Source organism: Erinaceus europaeus, chromosome 1 (genome assembly GCF_950295315.1).
Source record: "Erinaceus europaeus chromosome 1, mEriEur2.1, whole genome shotgun sequence".
In the NCBI taxonomy this organism is placed as follows: Eukaryota; Metazoa; Chordata; class Mammalia; order Eulipotyphla; family Erinaceidae; genus Erinaceus; species Erinaceus europaeus.
The window spans coordinates 148,596,015-148,612,080 of NC_080162.1; positions in this window are offsets into that span (position 1 = coordinate 148,596,015).

A 16,066-nucleotide genomic window follows, 5' to 3' on the forward strand; every position below is an offset into this window, starting at 1 on the left:
AGTGGGTGGGTGAGGAAAATACAGGTCCAAGAAGGATGACAGAGGACCTAGTGGGGGTTGTATTGTTATATGGGAAACTGGGGAATGTTATGCATGTACAAACTATTGTATTTACTGTTGAATGTAAAACATTAATTCCCCAATAAAGAAATTTTAAAAAAGCCCTTTAGGAGCTGGCCCTGACACACATGTGTTTACTGCAGGGCAGGCCAGGTAGACACGGAGGACACAGAGCCAGTCCACCACGGAGCTCTCTGCCCAAAGGCCACTTTGTAGTATTGACTCAGGCACTGGGGTGGGGACCATACATGTGTACAAAATACACACTGGGGTACCTGTGCTTACTTTCAAGTTCTGAGAGGTTCACATCTGCACATCTGTGAGGATTCTTTTTTTTTTTTCCCTCCAGGGTTATCACTAGGCTCAGTGACAGCACTACAAATTCACTGCTCCTGGTGGCCATTGCTTCCATTTTATTGGATAAGACAGAGAGAAAATGAGAGGGAATGGGAATAAGATAGACACCTGCAGACCTGCTTCACCACTTGTGAAGTGACACCCCCCACACACACCACTGGTGAGGAGCAGGTGGCTCAAACTGGGATCCCTGAGCTTCATACTATGTGCACCCCATCCCCGTGAGGATTCTATATGTGCACACTGCTCAAGTGTATTATGAGGTGCTTTTTGTTCTGTTCTGCTTGCAGAGTCAGAGCCTCAGGCATGTCTGGTTTCACCACTCAAGGTGACTTTCTTCTCATTCAGATAGAGAGGTACAGAAAGAGGGAGAGACAGACAGAGAGGGGGAGGTACCACAGCACCAGAGCCTCCCCCAGTACCACAGCTCTCCCAGTGGGGTGTCAGATCTTGAACCTGAACCTCACACAGGGCAAGGTGCCCTACCCTATAGCTTGGCAATCCCAACTGTATCTCCCAGTCTCCTCAGTGTCTGCTTAGCCAGGTGACAAGGCTGAGAGGCTAGTGATGATAGAGGGCCAGAGCTGGAGTGTGGTCACCCTTCTCTGGTCAAGGCCAGCCCTGATCTTATGCATTCTACAAACTGGGAATTTTCTTATTTTTTTATTTGCGGTCAATAGTAATTTAGTTTACAAGACTGTAAAATTGCAGTGTAGAGCTCCACACCACTCCCACCACCAAAGTTCTGTGTTCTCACCCTCCCTCCTCCCCAAGATAACCAACAAAGTTCTCATAAGTCTTAGAAACAGTTTGTTTGCTTCTTCTTTTTTGTTTAAGTTCATGTAAATCAGATCTCTAGACTCCACATATGAGTGAAACCATCTGGTGGTTGTCTTTCATCTCTTTACTTATTTCGCTAAGCATAATCACCTCCAGTTCTATCTACTTTGTCCCAAAGGACACAACGTCTTCTTTTTGGATTACAGAGTAATATTCCATGGGGTATATATCTCATAACTTCTTTAGTCAGTCGTCTATTGATGGGCATTTAGGCTGTTTCCACTCCTTGACTATTGTGAATAATGCAGCTATAAACATAGGAGTGATAGTCCCTTCTAATTAGTGTTTGAGTGTCCACTGGATAAATGCCTAAAAGTGGTATTACTGGACTGTAAGCTAATTCCATTTTTATTTGTTTAAGGACTTTCTATAGAACCATCCAAAGGGGTTGCATAAACTGGGAATTTTCTAAGGGTTTGGCTAGGCCAGTGCTCAGACTCCTTTTATACACATATATGCATACGTACACACATATGTGGCGAGAGGGTGAGCCTAGGTCTTCACATGCATATGTATGACACCACCAAAACACCAGAGTTGCTTCCCTCCTATTTACATTCTTTATTGTAGATAAGAGAATGAATATATATATATGCATATATATATGCATACTTATATATGGAGAAAGAGGGAGAGGAAGAGGGAGGGGGGAGAGGAGAGACAGACACAGAGAAGGGAGAGATATTTTGGTGTTGCTCTGTCATCTAACCATTCAATGGAGCTCCCCATGTGGTGTCAGGGTTCAGACCCAGGGTCTTGCCCTTGATAAGGTGAGTGCTCTACTGAATGAGCTACCTCCTGGTCATACAAGGCATACTTTTGTTTTCTAAAAAGGTTCCAGTGCTCCAGGCTATGGTGCAATGGATGAAGCATTGGACTCTCAGTCACAGGTTAGACCCCCCAGCATCGCAGGTACCAAAGTGATGTTCTATCCCCTACCATAAATAAACAATAAATAAATATTTCTTTTTTTCCCTCTTTTGTTGCCCTTGTTTTTTTTTGTTGTTGTTATTGATGTGATCATTGTTGGATAGGACAGAGAGAAATGGAGAGAGGAGGGGAAGACAGAGAGGGGGAGAGAAAGACAGACACCTGCAGACCTGCTTCACTGCCTGTGAAGTGACTCCCCTGCAGGTGGGGAGCCAGGGGTTCGAATTGGTATCCTTACACCGATCCTTGTACTTTGTACCACATGCACTTAACCTGCTGCGCTACCACTGGACCCCCTATAAATATTTCTTAAGGAGAACTCCAAAGCTCAGATAGTGCACTGCTTTGCCATGTGTGTGGCACCTGGGGACACAGAGCAGGTGCAGGTGTGCTGACACTGTCAGTCAGCTGAGAAGGCCCTGGCTGACAAGTTACCCCTCCATCAATGCCAAGATCAAGTCCACCCTAGGCCTACAGAGGATGGCTGCAAGGCCTAACTGACCTTTGGAAGACCTGACCCATCTACTATCATCAAACCATATGCTGTTCATCATGGAGGCCCAGTCTGTCTGTCCCATCTGTCTGTCCTCCCTCATTTCTGTCTACTAGCCCTCCTGGCCTCTGGGTTCTAGCCAGTGATTGATCCACTGCTGGCTCTCATTTTGCTTTATCATTCCACTTTATCTTCTTTGTGGTGTTTTTCCTTTCCTTGAGCAGTGGCTCTTGTATTTGGGAGGCAGAGGAAATGGTGGGGGAGGGAGTGGCGTCTGCTTTTCTGGACAACTCTCCCAGCTGAACCCACAGACTCCCAGCCAGCAGATTTTGAGACAGTGATAAGACTCATTGGATTTTTATTTCATCCTTTTCCAAAACCGCCAGAGCCCCATGGATTCTGCTGAGAATTTCTCTTTCCTCCTATGGCTCTCTCTCCAACCCCATATGTAGGTCCCAGCCCTCCCAGACACCCCTACTCTCCCTGGCCTCCCCCATCATAGCCCAGCCATTCTCTGGTTCCTGCCACTCCCAGAGAAATATTGAATACACCTTGGCTCCCTCAATGTTCTCCAGGCATGGCTCCCATCTATGCCTCATCCGCTGGGGAAGTAGTGAAGATGCTGATTCTGAGGACTCCTTGAAGACCCACTGACTCAGCAACTCCAGGGCTCAACAAGTTCTCCAGGTGCTCTGCAAGGGCTGAACACCACAGATCTCCTTATGCAGTGCCAGTGGACCCTACTGCTGAGCTTAGAGTCCTTAGCCCATGCACAGAACATCTGAACCTTTTTTCCTTGTCAGTTTTTTGAGCGTCTTCCCCAGCCGTCATCCCCTCCAACACACTTTCCCTTCAACTCACTTAAAGTACATACTTTAGGGAGGCAGGCAGTGACACACACCTACAAGCATGCACATTGCCATGCTCAGGGACCTGGGTTCAGGCCCCCTACTCCCTATCTGCCGGGTGAAAGCTTCAGCAGCAGTGAAGCAAGTACTATAGGTGTCCCTCTGTCTCTCTCCCTCTCTGTCTCCCCCTCCTCTCTTAACTTCTCTCTGTCCTTTCAAAAAAAAGAAAAAATAAAAAACAGCCAACAGAAGCAGTGGATTTGTCATGCAGGCACCAAGCTCTAGAAATAACCTTGGTGGCAATGTAAATAAATTAATTAAATATAATATATGCTTTTATGTTTGACATATGTGTGTGTGCTCATGTTGTAAATATAACTATAAAATCACCTCCACAATCAAGATCGCAAGCACATCCATCACTCCAAGCCAAGGTGTATCCTGTGCCTTCGCTAATCCGTTCCACTGTTTCCTATCCCTGTTTTTCCTCCTGGCTGGCAAATCTCCCTGAGCAGACTTAGAGCTTGTCTCACCTCTGGGTGACTTCTTTTCTCTGCCCTGTGCTTAGTGTCCTGAGTGTCATTGCCTCATACATTTTGTCTGGGCATGAATTTGTTTCAGATCAGAGGATAAACCTGGCTTCTGTTCCTCTCTCTTGACTGGGGCAGGCATTCCAGCCCCCTGAACTTGAAAGAGCCTGTAATGTAGTAGTAGTAGTAGTAGCAGCAGCAGCAGCAGCAGTAGTAGTAGTAGTAGTACTAGTTGTAGTAGTAGCAGCAGCAGCAGCAGCAGCAGTAGTAGTAGTAGCAGTAGTAGTAGTAGTACTAGTAGTAGTAGTACTAGTTGTAGTAGTAGTAGCAGCAGCAGCAGTAGTAGTAGTAGCAGTAGTAGTAGTAGTACTAGTAGTAGTGGTAGCGGTAGCAGTAGCAGTAGCAGTAATAGTAGTAGTAGCAGCAGTAGTAGTAGTAGCAGTAGTAGTAGTAGTACTAGTAGTAGTGGTAGCGGTAGCAGTAGCAGTAGCAGTAATAGTAGTAGTAGCAGCAGTAGTAGTAGTAGCAGTAGTAGTAGCAGTAGCGGTAGCGGTAGCAGTAGCAGCAGTAGTAGTAGCAGCAGTAGTAGTAGTAGCAGTAGCAGTAGTAGTAGCAGCAGTAGTAGTAGTAGCAGGAGTAGTAGTAGCAGCAGTAGTAGTAGTAGCAGTAGTAGTAGTAGCAGTAGTAGTAGTAGCAGCAGTAGTAGTAGTAGCAGTAGTAGTAGTAGTAGTAGTAGTGGTAGTGGTAGCGGTAGCGGCAGCAGTAGCAGTAGTAGTAGTAAGTTGGGGGGCACCCTTGCCTTCAGTTCAGAAAGTCTGAGCAGTGGCTCTATTGCCTATTTTCTGTGTGAGAGGAACCTGGGTTCTTCATCTATGTGTGCACATGCATACACATGGTACAGGCACTTGTCCCCCAGTCACTTTCTCCTGTCCCTCTACCAAGAGTTTGGTTTTGCTTCCTGCAGTCAAATGAGAGTCTGCATGGGCAGAAATGCAGATTTTCTGGAAGATTCCTTCAGAGAGGTTATGGCCAGGCTGAGTCCCTGAATGTCCGGAGAGTACTTGCCTGAAGGAACCAGCAATCCCAGAAACAGATGCAGATAACTTTCAATGTTTAGTTTATGATAAAGTATGCACCACAGAACAATAGAGGAAATAACGAATTATTTACAGAACGTCCTATGAGACTTGGAGATGGTTCACCCATAGAGCACATACCTTACAACATGGGCTCAAGCCCTGGGACCACATGGAAGCATCATGACACTGAGAAAAATTCTACAAGTGGTATAGCAGTGCCATTCTCTCACTCTCTCTCTCTCTCTCCCCCCCCTCTCTCTCTTTTTCTCTCAACCTGAAATAAAAATTAAAGAGAAATTGACTTGGGAATGGTGGAACTGCTCATGCATGGGGTCCCAACACCTCAAAAAATAATTTTTTAGCTACAAGATTTTTAAATTGAAGTAAATATGATGAGAAGAAGTAAAGTTGTCTCTAGACAATTAGAAAAAAAAATAATTTTAGATACCAGAGTGCATCAAGCTGGGCTTAATGGAAGCAAAACCTATGATATAATTGGAGAAGTATAAATGCCTTTTAAAAAAAAAAAAGTCATTCACAGGGCTGGACAGTAGTACAACTGGTAAAGTGCACAAGTTACCATGCTAGAGGGTCTAGGTTTGAGCCCCTGGTCTCCAGCTACAGGGAGGAAGCTTCATGAGTGGTGGATCAGTGTTGCACATGTCTCTCTTTCTCTCTCTCCCCCCCCCCCAATATTTCTCTCTGTTGGCATCATTAAAAAAAAAAGAAAAGAAAAGAAACAATGGCCACTGGGAACAGTGGATTCATTGTGCAGGCATTAAGTCACATCGATATCCCTGGTGGTAAAACAAAGAAAGAAATGTCATTTGACAGTGAAGGCTTTCTATACACAGGAAAGGGGAGACATCCTGCAGGAAAGGATGGTCAGAGTATAATCTTCATTTTGCAAATAAAGAGTTGAAACTTAAAGTGGGTAGAGAGCAAGGAGATGTGGATACTGGCAGACAATCTACATTGGAGAACCATTTCCAAGAGGTGGTGAAGAACAAGGCAGGAGGCTGTTGTAGGAGGGAAAGACAATGGCAAGAGAGAGAAGCCAGGAGGCTCTGGCTGCCAGACCTCCAGAGGCTCAAGAACAGAGCATAATAAAGCCTTTTGTTCTGTATTTTGACAGAGGAAAGAAAACAAGGTGCAGACCAAAGAAACCAAGTCTTCTGGCCAGACCACAAGCCCAGGTTTCATGGACTAGAGATACAGATGTTCTCACCTGGATGGACTTGCAGAGTGGATGAGTGGGCAAGAAGGGGGGTGAAGAAGAGGAGAGATGAGATGCAGAGAGCACAGGCATCACACATCTGCTTAGAGAGTCCTGGTGTCCCAGCATGGGGACTGAGACTGCTGTGTAAGGTCATCACTGCTGTGAAATAACTTCAGTGCTTAATAGAAAAGAAACCTAGAACAAAGCATTCACCTCAGAGGAGATCCAAAAGGCTAACAAACATATGAAAAACTGCTCTAGGTCACTGATTGTCAGAGAAATGCAAATGAAGACAACACTAAGATACCACCTCACTCCTGTGAGAATGGCATCCATCAAAAAGGACAACAGCAACAAATGCTGGAGAGGATGTGGGGACAGAGGAATCCTTTTACATTGCTGGTGGGAATGTAAATTGGTACAGCCTCTGTGGAGAGCAGTCTGGAAAACTCTCAGAAGGCTAGACATGGACCTTCCATATGATCCAGTAATTCCTCTCCTGGGGTTATACCCCAAGGACTCCATAACACCCAACCAAAAAGAGGTGTGTACTCCTATGTTCATAGCAGCACAATTCATAATAGCTAAAACCTGGAAGCAACCCAGGGGCCCAACAACAGATCAGTGGCTGAGAAAGCTGTGGTATATATACACAATGGAATACTATGCAGCTATCAAAAACAATTAACCCACCTTCTCTGACCCATCTTGGACAGAGCTAGAAGGAATTATGTTAAGTGAACTAAGTCAGAAAGATAAAGATGAGTACGGGATGATCCCACTCATCAACAGAAGTTGATTAAGAAGATCTGAAAGGGAAACTAAAAGCAGGATCTGATCAAATTACAGCAGGAACCTCACATCTCCACTATAGAGCCCCTACTTCCCCCAGTCCTGGAACCCTTGGATAGGGCCCACTTTCCCGTATGCATCTCCCAATCCAAACCAAATAATATTGCATCTGCCGATCACAACCTAACCAACGCAACGATTGCCACCTCAATATGCTTCACCTCAGACTGTGTCCAGAGACTTCACGTGTGGAATGACAACCCTTCAGCTTCATTACCTGGGTGAGATCTTTCCTTTTATAGTACACTCTAATTTCATCTCAGGTAGTTCACTTTCTAACAAAGTCCCATAACCTAGATATACACCAGTTTCTGTGAGAGAGAGCTTATGTGCACACGTATCTATAAACTACTGCAAAATATATACCTGAAAGCAGTAGTACACTAGAGTTTGCAGTGAGTACCTCCCTAACACTTCCTCTCCACTATTCCAAGCTTGGGATCCATGATTGCTCAACAAATTGTTTGGCTTCGTATGTTAACTCTCTTTTCAATCACCAGGTTCCAGATGCCACCAGGATGCTGGCCAGGCTTCCCTGGATTGAAGACCCCACCAATGTGTCCTGGAGCTCAGCTTCCCCAGAGACCCACCTTACTAGGGAAAGAGAGAGGCAGACTGGGAGTATGGACCGACCAGTCAACGCCCAAGTTCAGCGGGGAAGCAATTACAGAAGCCAGACCTTCTACCTTCTGCAACCCTCAATGACCCTGGGTCCATGCTCCCAGAGGGCTAGAGAATGGGAAAGATATCATGGGAGGGGGTGGGTTATGGAGATTGGGTGGTTGGAATTGTGTGGAGTTGTACCCCTCCTACCTTATGTTTTTGTTCATTAATCCTTTCTTAAATAAAAAAGTTAAAAAAAAAAAGAAAAGAAACCTATTGATGAGATTTTTCAGGGCCAAAGTGAGGACCAAGAACCAGGGAACAGTGAGCAGGTTTCCCTGGGGAACTGATGAGTCTTCAGGGGTTTGTCTAAGTAGACAGGAAAGTCCTGTGCACAACCAGTGCACAGACTTCATTCTATATTCTATAAGAAAGACTAAGGTGGCATTGGAGCAATTTCTCTTTTTATGGAGACAGCGACATGTGGGGACAGAAAGGGAGACAGAGGGGAGAACTTCACCACTTATGAAGCTTCCCTTTTCAGATGTGGACTAGGGACTTGAGTCCAGGTCTCTGTGCACTGTAGCATGTATGCTCTACTGGGTGTGCAACCACCCAGTCCAGGGAGCATTTGGCTAATTTCTAACACTTTTTTGCTATCTAAAAGAGTTTGGTTTCCTGATAAGGAGCACTGTGTTAATATTCAAAGCTACACGTCCAGTTTAGAACTTCAACCCCATCAGACTTGTCTGCATGTGGGATGACTGGAATCTCTTACTCTACAGAATATCCCCATCATCGATCTTGAGAGTCAGGCTATGTGATCAGACAGTACTCTCATCTCTTTTCTTCTAACACTTTGGAAATAGTCATCTCTATTCCTCATTTGAGCAAAACTATCTGGTAGCTGTGCTTCCCCTCTTGACTTAGTTCACTACGTCGAGTTCTATTTTGTACTATTTTGTCCCAAAGGATACAATCTCATTTTTTAAACTGCAGAACAGTGTTCCATTGACTGTATAGCCTATAACTTCTTTATTTAGTCATGTATTGATGGATATTAAGGTTGATACCATATTTTGGTTATTCTGAATGATGCAGCTATGAACATAAGGATGCTTTTGTGTCCTTGGATATATGACTAGGAGTGGTATTGCTGGGTCATAAGATATTGATGACCACAGCAAATAAAATTGAAGGAAAAAAAATACAGTGCTAGCCAAACAATCTTTGGACTCTGTGAGCACTATGGTGGTTATGGAATGGGTTGGGTTGGGCTGGGGTGTGGGCTTGTGAGTATGGAAACTGGTAGAGGATGTGGTGATTTATACTTAACATATCTGGCTGTGAACTCATACTCCTGAAATCTTATAATCTTATAAAACACTGATAGATCACTCATACAAGTGAAAAGGAAAACTATTGGGATTTAAAATTAAAAAGCTTAGTAACTAGGATACGTGGCGTGCGGGCAGTCTCCAGCATATCCTCGCTTCTTGCTACAGGGTTTATCCACAGCAACCAGAAACCGCCACTTTGCTGACCTACTCTTTTCACAGTTCTACAGTATACTCTAATGGATGACATAATTTCATTTTTTTTAATATTTATTTTGTTTATTCCCTTTTGTTGCCCTTGTTGTTTTATTGTTGTAGTTATTGTTGTTGTTGTTGTTGTTGGATAGGATGGAGAGAAATGGAGAGAGGAGGGGAGAACAGAGAGGAGGAGAGAAAGATAGACACCTGCAGACCTGCTTCACCGCCTGTGAAGTGACTCCCCTGCAGGTGGAGAGCCGGGGTTCTAACCGGGATCCTTATGCCGGTCCTTGTGCTTTGCGCCACCTGCGCTTAACCCGCTGCATTTTTTTATTTTTAAAGGCTTAATTATTTTATGAAAAAATATCAGATAGCAGAACATCATTCCACATAAATAGTTTGGGAGAGGGAGTCAAGGAATTCAGGCTTTCAAGTCCTCTGCTCTGCTGCATACCTCTATCTCTCAATAACTTTCATTTATTTAGGAACACTCCTCCATTCTTTTTTAGCATACAAAAACTTGGACTTGCCCTCAGCTTATACTCCACCTCCATTCCTTCTACCATTTTCCCAGAAATCACATAAAGGTTTGATAGGTAATGATTATCAAGTTGGGAATCATCACCTCTGCAGATATCTCCCAAAAAACAAGATGAAAAGGAAGATAATCTATCAAGATGATCATGTCAAGCCCTAAGTTACATGTATATCCATTCACTGCCAAATTTCCTTCCCTCTGAATTTCTCCCATGAAGTTTAAAGGTTAGGTTGAAGGACTAGAGACCCAAGGAGGAGTCTTGATTTTGAATTCTAAATCAATATTATTCAGCTCTTGTGTGCAATGGGATTTAAAGATCTTGTTAAAAGAGAGATTCTGATTCAGTAGGTGTGATGTAGGAACTGAATTTTCCCAACTCTAGCAAACTCCCAGGCTGGTCGGTAGCCCACATTTTGAGTATCAAGAATCTAAGTTTCAGAAGTAAGATAGGAAAGAAAAGGAAGAATGTGGATCCACATTCTCCCACCAATAAAATGAAAGGGAGAGCAAGATAGAGAACAGTGCCTGCAGGGGAATGCTGAGCTTTATACTGAGACCCCAAAGGCGAAGAGATTAGAAATCCCCACCAGAGAGCAATTTGGGGACCTGAATGCTATAGATATTTATAACGTGTATTTTCACTATTTTATTTATTAACTAATTTACTGGATAGAGACTAAGAGAAACTAAGATGGAAGGGGAGACAGAGAAGGAGAGTGGAAGGGGGGAGGTGAGGGAGAGGGAGAGAGGGAGAGAGAGAAGGAGGGAAGAGGGAGAGGAAGAGGGGAAAGGAAGAGAGGAGAGGGAGAGTGGAGAGGGAAAGGAGGAGGGGAGAGGGAGAGGAGAGAGGGAGAGCAAGTGGGAGAGGGGGAGGGAATGGGGAGGAGAGAGGGAATGGGGGAGGGGAGAGAGAGTGGGGCAGGGGGAGGGGTGAAGGAGAGGGAGAGGGGCCTGAAATGCTTCTTCATCACTTATGAAGCTTCCTCCTTGCAAGTGCGTGCTGGGAGCTTGAACTAGGATCCTTGAGCATTGTAACATATGCAATCAACCAAGTGTGCCCCCACCTGGCCCCATTTATAGAGATTTTTTTTGTTAGCGATTTAATATTTATTTACAAACTTGCAATATAACAGGAGTACAATTCTACACCTTTCCCATCACCAGAGTTCTCTGTTACCATTCCCTTCATTGGAAACTACAGTGGTTCTCCCAAGGTCACAGATTGGGGTTGATTATCATTTATATAAATATGTATCTATCTATCATCTATTTTTTTACACTTTTTTTTTCCTATGACCCTACATTCTCTTCCTTTCTAAGTTACACCTACACCTATTACTACTTCCGATGGGATTTCTAAAACAATATGGGTGATAATATTTTCCCTCCCCTATAAACTGCTAAGGTAGTGATTTTATAAATATTTTATAACATTAAGTTACCCATGCATTCCTGAGATAAAGCAAACCTCATCATGATTTGCTGATCCTATTTGGTTGAAGTCAAAGTTTAGACAGACATGTTCCCGCTACAACACAGAGGGAGATTCCTTCCCTGCATTTTCTTTGGTCCCTGGTACTGTGCCAACAATCCTTGATATCCCCTGGCTCACAGTTGTAACATCAATCTTTGCCGCCATTGTCGCTGAATGTTCTTCCATCCTGTGTCTTGTCTTTGTGTCTCTTCTCTTCTCATGCGCTGGTCATAATGGATTAAAGGCCAGTCTCACTTCAGTATGATTTTGCCCTAACTAGTTACACTTGCAACATAGCTATTTTCTTCTTAAATACTTGTTCAGTTGTTGCCTTCCTTTGCATATTGTTCTTAAGAAGACTGGTGGAAAGTTAAATGTTTAGGCATTTTTACAATCTTGCCTGTGTGCCTGAAGAGTTTTTTTTTTTTTAATTATTATCCTTATTTATTTATTGAATAGAGACATCCAGAAATCAAGAGGGAAGGCGGGGATAGAGAGGAAGAGAGACAGAGAAGACAACTGCAGCCCACTTCACTACTCGTGAAGCTTTCCCCCTGCAGGTGGGGACCAGGGACTTGATCCTGGATCCTTGCTCATTGTAACGTGAGCGCTCAACCAGGTGCACCACCATCTGGCCCCCTGGAGAGTTTATCTTTAAAGTTTAACAGGCTATATATCTTTAACTTGAGATTTGACCATTCTGGGGTAATTTTCTAAGTATGTAGGTTGGGAGAGAATTCTCCATGGATCACTCTTATTCCTGTACTTATTGCCAGTGCTGTGCTGGCTACATATATATTTTTTAATTTTTTAAATATTTATTTATTTTCCCTTTTGCTGTCCTTGTTGTGGTTATTGATGTCATTGTTGTTGGATAGGACAGACACAAATGGAGAGAGGAGGGAAAGACAGAGAAGGGGAGAGAAAGATAGACACCTGCAGACCTGCTTCACTGCCTGTGAAGTGACTCCCCTGCAGGTGGGGGGCCGGGGGCTCGAGCCAGGATCCTTACACCTATCCTTGTGCTTTGCACCACGTGCACTTAACCCACTGCACCACCGCCTGACTCCCCTGACTATATTTTTAAGAGAACTTGTATAGAAAAGTTTAAATTATTTTTTTTAAAAAAAAAAGGATGACAGAAGACCTAGGGGGGTTGAACTGTTATATGGAAAACTGGGAAATGTTATGCATGTACTAACTATTGTATTTACTGTCTGTTGAATGTAAAACATTAATTCCCCAATAAAAAAAAAAAAAGAAAAGTTTCAGAAGATAAGGATAGTGTCTTCCTCCAGGACAAAGAGAAGACATGTTTAGTGTCCAGTATAACTGAACAAAGATAAAGAATGCCTTTTATTCATTATAAAAGATTCAATTGCACAATCTCAGTATTCTCTCCTGAAACATTATATTAACTTATATAGATGTCTGCACATCACTCTATGAATATCAAGAATTAAGCAGCCAATGGAAAAAGGTGAATATTTTGGGAACTACTATACTTATGAATATTGAGTCATGTTTAATCTCATGTTTTCTATTACCCCATAAGACTGTGACAAACTAATTTACTAGATTATAAATAGTAAAGAAATCCTAGATCTTTCACAGTTCTTGGCAGTATGATGAGAACTTAAAAGTGTTTTTTTATTTTTAAAATTAATTTTTATTTGTGGTCCGGGAGGTGGCGCAGTGATAAAGCTTTGGACTCTCAAGAATGAGGTCCTGAGTTCAATCCCCGGCAGCACATGTGCCAGAGTGATGTCTGGTTCTTTCTCTCTCCTCCTATCTTCCTCAATAATAAATAAATTAAATATTTTTAAAAAATTCATTTTTTATTTTAGTTATTTAATAATGGCTTACAAAATCATAAGACTGTAGAGGTGTAGTTCCACACCACAACCACCACTACAGTTCTGGGTCTTTCCCTGCTACCCACCACCCAAGATAACTAGATAACTACCACAGTTTCCACAAAGTCATAGAGACAGTTTGGTTACTTTTTTTTTTTTTTGGTTTTTTAAAGAAATTCATGTGTTTCTGTTATTTATCACTTTTTTTTCCCCACTGGGGCCTTAGTGGTTACAATACCATTGTTGGTACATGGGTATAAGTTCTGATAGGTGGCTGCAAAGCACTCTCCCTCTTAATTTAGGTTCATTTCCACCACCATACACTAGGACCCAACACCCTCTCCACTCACTCAGTTTCCCTTCTTTCCCAGAGTCCTTTTCTTTGTTGTAATAAACTAGTCACACTCCAAATTTCACTTTGTGTTTCCCCTTTATGTCCTTGTGTTTCTTAAGTTCCACTTATAAGTGAAAGTATCCAGTATTCTTCTTCTTTTGGTTTATTTCACTTAACATGATTCCTTCAAGTTCCATTTAAGATGAGACAAATAAGATGACTTTGTCATTTTTAATAATTATTATATATACCACCACTTTCTTAGCCATGTATCTGTCATTGATATCTAGGTTTGGGCTATTACAAGTTTGAACTACTACAGGCTTTGCTGCTTTGAACATAGTTATTTGTATATCTTTTTTGATAGATTTTTTGTTTCTTTTTTTAAAAAAATCATTATTTTGGATAGAGACAGAGTGAAATTGAAGGGAAAGAAAGAGATAGAGAAGGAGAGAAAATGAGTGACACCTGTAGCACTATTTTATACTTGTGAAACTTTCCCCCAGCATGTAAGGAAATATTTTGTTACTTTTGGATAAGTCTCCAGGAGAGAAATTGCTTAGTCATAAGATAGGAACTTTTATTTATTTTTTCTGAGAAATCCCCAGTTTGTTTTCCACAGGGACAAATTTATATTCCAACCAGCAATGTAAAGAAACTCCTTTTCCCCCATCTGCTTCACAACACTTGTTCCTGTCCTTTCGACTATATGACATTCTCACAGGCATAAAGTGATGCTTCATTGTTGTCTTTACTTGCATTTCTCTGGGAAATAGTTATATGATTTTGAGAATTTTTTTTTCATATGTATGTTGACCCTCTGGATCTCTTCTTTGGTGAAGATTCTATCCTTGTCCTCTCCACATGTTTAAATGGACACATTTTTTTTGTTTGTTTTGCTATTGTTGTTGCTTAGTTTAGTGAAATCTTTATATATATTGGTTATTAGTCCTTTATCTGATGTTTGGGGCATAAAGATCTTCTCCTTTCTGTAGGGTGTCTTTCTATTTTGGTGATGGTTCTCTTTGTTATGTGGAAATTTTCAGTTTGATATATTTCCACTGGCTTATTTTTGCCTTTTCTTTTTTTGCTGTTGTACCTGAGTCTTAGTTGTTTTTTAAATATTTTTAAAAATATTTCTTTATTCCCTTTCATTGCCCTTTTTGTTTTATTGTTGTCGTCGTTGGTGCATAGGACAGAGAGAAATGGAGAGAGGAGGGGAAGACAGAGAGGGGGAGAGAAAGACAGACACCAGCAGACCTGCTTCACCGCCTGTGAAGTGACTCCCCTGCAGGTGGGGAGCCGGGGGCTCGAACCGGGATCCTTAGTTAGGTCCTTGCGCTTTGTGCCATCTGTGCTTAACCAGCTGCACTACTGCCCAACTCCCAATATTTTTTTTATATTTATTTATTTTCCCTTTTGTTGCCCTTGTTTTTTTTAATTGTTGTAGTAGTTATTATTGCTGTTGTTATTGATGTCATCATTGTTAGATAGGACATAGAGAAATGGAGAAAGGAGGGGAAGACAGAGACGGGGAGAGAAAGATAGACACCTGCAGACCTGCTTCACTGCCTGTGAAGCACGCCCCTGCAGGTAGGGAGCCCCGGGCTTGAACCCGGATCCTTACTCGAGTCCTTGCTCAGGATCAGGATCCTTACTTGGGCGGGTCCTTGTGCTACCACCCGACTCCCATAGTTGAGTCTTTGAAGACATTTCAAAAACAAAGATTGTGAAGGTTTTTGCCAATGTTTTCCTCAATATATTAAAATTTTCCCTTCTAATATCCAAGTCTTTGATCAATTTGGAGTTCATTTGTGTGCATGGTGACATGTAGCAGTTCAATTTCTTTCGTCTGCTTGTTTCAACCCAATTTTCCCAACACCATTTTTTGAGGTAACTCTCCTTTTTCTATTTATTGTTATGGACTCCCCATGGCAAAAATTAATTGATTATTGGTATGCATTTAAATTCATTATATTGCACATATGAACAAGACCATCTGCTAGTTGTCTTTAAGAGAAATGCAGGTCATTTGGTAACAAACTGTAAACTATATCAGTGCATCTGAGCAAAAGAAAACTGAAGGATAAAAACTCCATGACTGTACCTCTCCCTCTCCTCTCCCCACAATTTTTAAAATACAGGAGTGGGGATGGGGTGGCATGAGAAACAGCACAGTTGTTATGCAATAAACTCTCACGCCTAAGTCAACCAGGCACCATCATAATTCAAAGCTGAAAAGTACTCCAGTGGAAAAAAGAAAGTGAAGACACAAGGGAGACGAAAAATGGAATTGGGAATGAGTTCAAGACTGTTTGCATATAGGATAGCACTAAGTTGTCTCATGGACCCAAGTTTTCTTTCTTTCTTTCTTTCTTTCTTTCTTTCTTTCTTTCTTTCTTTCTTTCTTTCTTTCTTCCTTCCTTCCTTCCTTCCTTCCTTCCTTCCTTCCTCTCCTCTCCTCTCCTCTCCTCTTCTCTCTCTCTCTCTCCCTCTTTCTTTCTTTCTTTCTTTCTTT